Here is a 7,465-nt window from a genome sequence, read left to right on the forward strand (position 1 = left end):
GTTACTTTTCTGGACATCAACTTCGAACATTTCCATACAATGTGTGGGTTTGCTGTCCAAAAAAGTAATTATCTTTCCACCCCTGCTTACTGGGGTTGGAGAGTGATTTGTCACCTCCAGTGGAAGAGACCATTCTGAAAATAGTTCTGGCTAGAACTATTTTCTTGGGCAAGGCTTGCTTAGGATCACTATCCACCCCAAGAGCTTATTCTGATTTTGATGGCCCTGGAGCAGGGAGAGTTCTGGCCTCAATAAATCTTCAGTAATTGGGGAAGAATTTCCATGCCATTTTCCTGTTTGGTCACCCTGGAAGCGGAATAGTTTATTGTATCCGGGGACCCAGGTGTCTTAACCAAGTTAACTGAGGGATAGGTCTTAGATGGTGACTGCCTCAGCTTATTAGAAATAGTTTGCAGGTCACAAAAGTTAAATAGGTAACATTAATAAAAATTGCCCATATTTATCTCATAATGTTGTGTGGCCTCATTATTTTGGAGGGGGGAATGTGTGTTGTTGTTTTTTTAAAAAAAAATCTAAAATGCCACAGCAAAACTAAAAACATGAAAGAAAGATTCCTTCTTTTCTAACAGATTTTTTTAAAAAAAGATAGTAACACTAACACTCTGCAGTAGTGGATTGTACAGAGCTTAGAGAGGTGGGTAATAAAGATTTAGTATTGATAAGAAAATCAGGAGATACTTACTTTTTGGGAGGAGAGCAATGTCCAATCTCGATAAAATAATGAAGTGTAGAGAGAGACATCACACTGGCAATGAAGATCCACATAGTTAAAGCAATGGTATTCCCCATAATCACCTACGGATGTGAGAGCTGTACCTTAGGGAAGGCTGAGCAAAGGAAGATAGATGCTTTTGAACTGTGGTGTTGGAGGAAAGTTCTGAGAGTGCCTTGGACCGCCAGAAGATCCAACCAGTCCATACTTCAGGAAATAAAGCCCAACTGCTCATTGGAGGGAAGGATAGTAGAGGCAAAGATGAAGTACTTTGGCCACATCATGAGAAGAAAGCAAAGCTTAGAGAAGACAATTATGTGGGGAAATGGAAAGAAAAAGGAAGAGGGGCCAACCAAGGGCAAGATGAATGGATGGCATCCTTGAAGTGACTGGATTGAACTTGAAGGAGTGGGGGTGGTGATGGCTGACAGGGAGCTCTGACGTGGGCTGGTCCATGAAGTCACGAAGAATCGTAAACGACTGAATGAATGAACAAAAACGACAAATTGATAAGAGCAGAAAAATTGCCCTGCATGATCATTAAACATTTGACCAAAAAAAGTGGCACAGCTAGGACCATTTTAAACAGAAAGTATTGGCAGAAAAAATATTTTACATCCATTATTTACACCTACAAGTTAAACACACCAATTGTTGCACAAGTTAAATGTTCCTAACCAGACTAATGAGAAATTTTCCATTTTCTGATATGGTTAGAATATTATAATAATTCTTTGGCATTACGAGTTACTGTCTTTACATTCTGTCCTAACAATTATGAATTCAGAATTGATATCAGAATGCTTGCAGTCAATTTTCATATGTTATTACGCCAGGCAGAATTATAGCTATGACTATTCTTCTTTGGCCGACACAGTAAAGGTATTTCAATGAAAAATGCAAAATTTACTGCCATGCTATATTGAATCTGTAACTCCGTGAGAGAAAATTGTATTTCCATATTTCCAAATGGGAAATATTTAGATGGATAAATAGGAATATAACTAAGCTTTATACTAACTCATTAATATTTTATAGGGACTTATATGAGGCAAAAAGTATGATTGTCAGAGAAACTCACATCACCTAAGACGTATTCAACTATGGAATATGTTGTCTTGGCGTGTGATGGAGTTTCCTTCTTTGGAGATTTTTCTTCAGACAACTATCAGGAGTGTTTTTTTATTCGTGTGTAGCAGGGAGTTAGACTGCAGAGCCCCTGTAGCCTCTTTCAACTCCGTATTACTATGTTTCTAAAGATAAGGTATAGTGGTCAAAGAGTGATTTAGTTATTAAAGTACTTTGAATTGGGTTATAATTAGAATATTCATAGGGATACCAAGATGCTTGTTTATAAAGGATTGTCCTTCTTACTCTATTGCATGCAACCTCACTCTCGACTTAAGGAAATATTAGAAAAATCTTGCAAATCTCTTGGGAATACATGAGGACAAATATCAGCATTCTGAAAGAAGCAAAGAGATCAGCTATTACCAACGGTGTTATGGAGTTTGATGAAACATGAGAGAAAGGGAGAAACGTGCCAAGAGGAAAACACGTCAAGCAAATCCTTGTCATGAACACCTTCCATCTGGAAATCTATGTGAATCTAGAATAGTTCTTCACAGTCATTAATGGACACACAATCAAGACTCTACCTCTGGAAGACAATCATACTTGGCCATGAGTGATCCCCCATGATGATGATGATACTTTCAGCTCAAATTATTCTTAGTTAATATGTTTTTTGATATACCGATTCTATTGGAATGACTTTCCTTATACCTTTGGTGATGCCTCATTTCAAAAATTACTTTAAAAATAGTCTGGCATCCCATTCAGTACTTGTGACATCACATATTCATAATCTTGTAAGTGCTGGTGATTCAAATTTCTGACCTTTAATTGATGAATGTGGCCTCACAAATCAACCTTATCTGCTGAGGATCACATTGTGATCAGTTCACTGGGATCTCCCAGTGGACTTCCTAGAAGCCCTTATCAGATTAGGAATGGTCAAGGATTCTGGGAGGTGAATTCCTATAGGATGAACCATTGTTCTGTTCCACATCTCTTTTTTATTTCTCAAAACAATTTATTACTGAAGACAAGCCCAAAGATTCAGACAAACATATTGTGTACTTTCCTTGTTCCACATCTTTAAAGTACAGCATTAGAGTTTGCCAGCCAAGGATTCTGAGCACCCCACCAAGCTTCATATATTGGGATATGCTAGAATGGAGCCCTGACAATTAAAGTGTTATAAGACTACTATAATTATGTGATGTGGATAAACCCTAAATGGACTTTTAACAGTTTACCAATCCCCGATATAGCACCACATAAATATATTCACTGGTTAAAACCAATTGGAGTTGAATCTGTTACAACTCTAGTGTTCCTTCCAGCTCTATAAGACCTGAGAAAGGTGCAGTACTGGAAAGGTGCATTAAAATTCCATATGGCAACAAAGAACTGTAAACAAAGCAAACATGAAAATGGATTAATTGGCTCAGAACCAACTTTCAAGAATGGAAAAAAGAGGTGATAATCGTAAATATATTTTCGATAACGTATTTAACCACCCTTGAAGGGGTCAATCTCTTTTTTAAAAGGCATGCACTTGGCAGTGAATTGTATTTGATAACTCATGCACCACCCCACCCCCTTACTTTCCTGCTGCTCTTGCAATTAGATTACTGTTAAGCTTGGAATCAATTTACTGTATAGATAGAAATTCAATTCATATTCATGCAAATTTAATGAAACAAAGGTTGATTACTCAAATTACTTGAGAAGAAGGAAGAAATAAAACATCTGCTATTTGTTTTAATGGATCTGTATTTAAAAGAAAACATTTCATTCATTCTGTTGTCAAATCTGTTTTGTTTCTAAGTTCTGCAGTGAATGTTTGGAAACTGCAACAGAAGAAAAAGAAGAAGAAGAAGACTGCTTCTCTGTGTGATTCTATTTTTAAAATGGGTTTACACTGGTGTCAATCATTGATGAAGAATGTTTACCTCCATGTTTTTTTTAAACAAAAAGATTATCAATTTGATATGATGCTTCTAGATATTGGTCCCCCTCCCTTCCAAAAGGGGAAAAAAATTAATAGAGAAGGAATGTTAAATCTGCTGGAAGAATGTTAGCATTTCATTCTCCATTCTAGTCACAAAACAAAAGGCTGGGAATGAGATGAATATAGCACTATTTAAAAGAAAGAGAATACATTTCAAGCTTCGATCTGTGTTTCAAAGAACCTTCTGAAATATTTATTTATTTATTTATTTACTGTTCTTGTATACCGCTGTATCTCAAGCCCGAGGGCGACTCACAGCGGTTTCCAGACAGCAAACAGCAAAGACAATAAAAACAGCAATAATTAATATACAAAACAGTTAAATTACACAATTCTTGCACATTGTTTGAAAATTAATTGTGTAAATGCTACTATCTTCCGAACCTCTACAGATAGCATTGAAACTGAACATCTGTGTACAGAACAGCAATCAATGTACAGAATTGCAAGGGAGGTACACAACCAAATTACCATGCACTGCACATCATGTACATTCTGCCCCATTTCCCCACCATGTTTCCAAACATGAACCCCCCCCCCCCCAATTAAAGATAGTTTATAATCAGGGAAATCATAGTTTTGCCAAGGACACTAGGCTGGAATGATATAGTAAGTAGGGCTGGGCAGTTTCGTTTCGTTAATTCGTAATTCGTTAATAATTCGTTAATTTTTTTCAATTACAAAACGATAACGAACTATTCTGGAGCAATTATTAAAAAAAACGAATTTTCAAAAACGTTTTGTAAATGCTTCGTATTTCGATATTGTATTCGTTTTGTTATTGTTTTGAGGTCGTTTCGTTATTATTTCCGCATGTCTGGGCCAGTTTTATGGTTTAATTAGTGAAAAAAATTTATAATATCACACCAACAGTCAACAACAGAGGGAGAGGGAAGCTTCAGAAGGTTTTGGAGGTTTTTTAGCGTATTTCGCGGTCGCGTCTGCCATTAACGAATCGATTCGTTATTGTTTTGGAAATCGATTCGTTAATTTTTTACCATTTACGAAATTTAGTAAATATCGAACTTTTTAAAAGGAAAATTTTGTAATTATTTTAAATATCGAAACAAAAAAACCAGGACAGGATGACCAGCCAGATCTTTCGTCAACCCTGCATGTTCCCCCTTCCCCACATGAACTCTGTATATGCCCCATATTCCCAATTATCAAATGTATCTAGATAAAATATTAAGCAAGGCAAGCTCTCCATGAACTATGCCCAGCAACACAAGGCCCAGATTTTGCAAGATTTCCTGGATCATCTTTCCTAAACAAAGGATTTGGCAGAAACCCATCAGCAGGGACAATAAGTAAACAGCCCCCTTCCTTGGGCTTCAGAGGGTCTTCTTTGACTGGACCACCTAAGGAATTAGGGTTCATGGACTTGATACTCACTTGAGACAAAGGACATTTCCCCAACCGAGAGGAAAAGGGGATTGTCACTGCTTCTCCCCCAAAGCCATTCCTCCATCTCAGAAAAAAGGATCCAAAATCTTATCAAAAAGTCAATATTGCCGGACTTTATGACAATGGGCTGGCTCTTTGGGGCCAGACAAGGATCTTGTTTCAGACTCAGAACAATAGTCAGGATCGAGACTGGAGGGCTCAAAGCTATCTCTCTTGATCACTTATCATCAGGGTCCAGGAAAGGCCATTCCAGACTGCCTCATATTTATTCACTCTCTCCATCCTAGTTTATTCCACTGCTGTTTATTAACAATATACATTCTCCAGTGGATGCCTTTGACTTAACAAGTTCCAGCCCAAACAAAACTGCAGCATCTGCAGTGTCCAATACACACAGAGTCTGTGTTCCCATCCTTGATTCACTCCACTGCCATGGGCTGCATTCCCTCCGTGTCCCGACACTTGGAATTCACAAGTTCTCTGCGGATCTCTGGAGAGATCTGGGGGTGGCTGTGAGACTTGAGCAATTCCAAAAGGGCTTCCTTCTGCTCTGAAGAAAGATCCTCTTTGTACCGCTGAGCAAAGGTCAGGAGACACTGATGCCACAGGACAGGCAAGGTACGCTTGTCTGTCCGGAAGGCTAAGAAGTGAAAGACCAGGGCATCCACCACTCGGAAAGGCAAGGCATACTTCTTGTCTATGAGCAGGCGGAGGAAGATGCTGTTGGCGCCGCTGTACTCCATCTCAGCAATCTTTAGCATTGCAGCCCCAGAATGAAGGACAGGGATAGAGCACTTGGCAAGAATGCTGCCCACTATGATGGCTTCCCGCAGCGTGCATGTTCCCGACTCACACAAGGGAAGAAGGATACCTTTGAACCAGGCTCCAGGTTTGAACAGCGCCTTCTTCAATGCCATATAGAGATGAAAGTTGAGCCGTTTATATTCAGCAATGTCGTCCCGGATTCTCGGGAGGAGGACCAGATTGTAGAACCGCTGGGCCATCCGCTCTTTGAGATTTGAAGCAAAGATTCTTGTTGCCTCGTACATGGCAGCCGCTGTCCACGTTTCTGGCTCTGTGATGTAGAGGATCTGCTCCCAGTTGGATAATGCTGGGATAACTTTGAAGGCTTTGGGAAGCTTTCCACTCCTGTATTTAGACAACACTTCTCTGACACCCTTGTAGACCTCTAGGACCCGAGGGTTAAGCTGTGGCATGGGGTGGCCAGATACTTCTGACATCACAGTCTCAACTTCTGTCTGTTTCTCTGTAATCTTCTCCATTATAATGTCTGCCAAGGTGCGCCTCAGTGGTGGGTTCTTATTCATGAACATTTCAATGGCTTTTTCATCCTCGGGATTCACAGTCATCTCCTCACAATACTCTCCCTTCTCCATGGCTGCAGCTTTCTCCAGTGATGGCCATTCCTCATCATCTGTATCTGAACCTCCATCCTTTGAGTTGGAGCCCAGGACGGTGGTCTTCCTCTTGGGCTCCTCTCTGCCGGAAAGGCCATGCTCGGCCTGCAGCTCCTCCTGCTGGATCCGCGCCTGCTCCAGGATCTTCTGGGAGAGCCGCTCGTCCACGTACTTCTCCTCCTCCTCTTCTCCTCCCGCTCCCCCGCCATGCAGCCCGGCTTTGCCCCTCCGCTTCACCCGCCGACTGGGCTTCACCGCCTCGCCCTGCAGGATCTGCTCGGCCAGAGGCACGCTCACCCCCGCCGCCGCCGAGGAGGCCCCTCGCACCCGCTTCTCTTTCGGCATGATCACCCAGACACGTGGGGGAGAGGAAAGGCTACGACGCATGCGCCCGAAAGGGAAGAGCAGGGAAGGGGCGGGCGAAAGGCCATTCATAACCAATCATCATGAGATTTTTTTCATTGCTTCCACTGTTGCCCGTCTCCTCTCTCATCGTTGGCTGAGCAGCCAAAGCAGGGCTCTGGTTCTGATTGGATGAGCTGCATGGGTCCCCGGCTGCTCCTCCTGGCTCGCTGGCATCACAGCCAATCACAGCAAAGTTGGCTGAGGAGATGGACGCAGGGAAAATTGAATGGAAAACTATATAGTCTGTATTTGCCTGCGTAGCAAGTATGTCAGTTTGTTGGGTAGATTACTGCAGTCATCATCCTTTCCAGCTGGAATAGAAAATAAACTTTGGTGGCATTGTTTCAACTTGGTGAGATTTATTGGGAAATAGGGAAAAAATTTACTGGTGCTTATTGTCTTGCCAGGTTTTTCTGGATCCTC

The 7,465-nt window shown here is 41.1% G+C and overlaps 1 pseudogene; it reads right to left on the reverse strand.

Moving 5' to 3' along the window:
* Positions 1-5,506: 5,506 nt before the first annotated feature.
* Positions 5,507-7,006, reverse strand: LOC137097195 (bystin pseudogene; annotated as a pseudogene).
* Between the last annotated feature and the right edge of the window lie 459 nt (positions 7,007-7,465).

Source organism: Anolis sagrei, chromosome 5, assembly GCF_037176765.1.
Source record: "Anolis sagrei isolate rAnoSag1 chromosome 5, rAnoSag1.mat, whole genome shotgun sequence".
NCBI classification, from domain to species: domain Eukaryota; kingdom Metazoa; phylum Chordata; class Lepidosauria; order Squamata; family Dactyloidae; genus Anolis; species Anolis sagrei.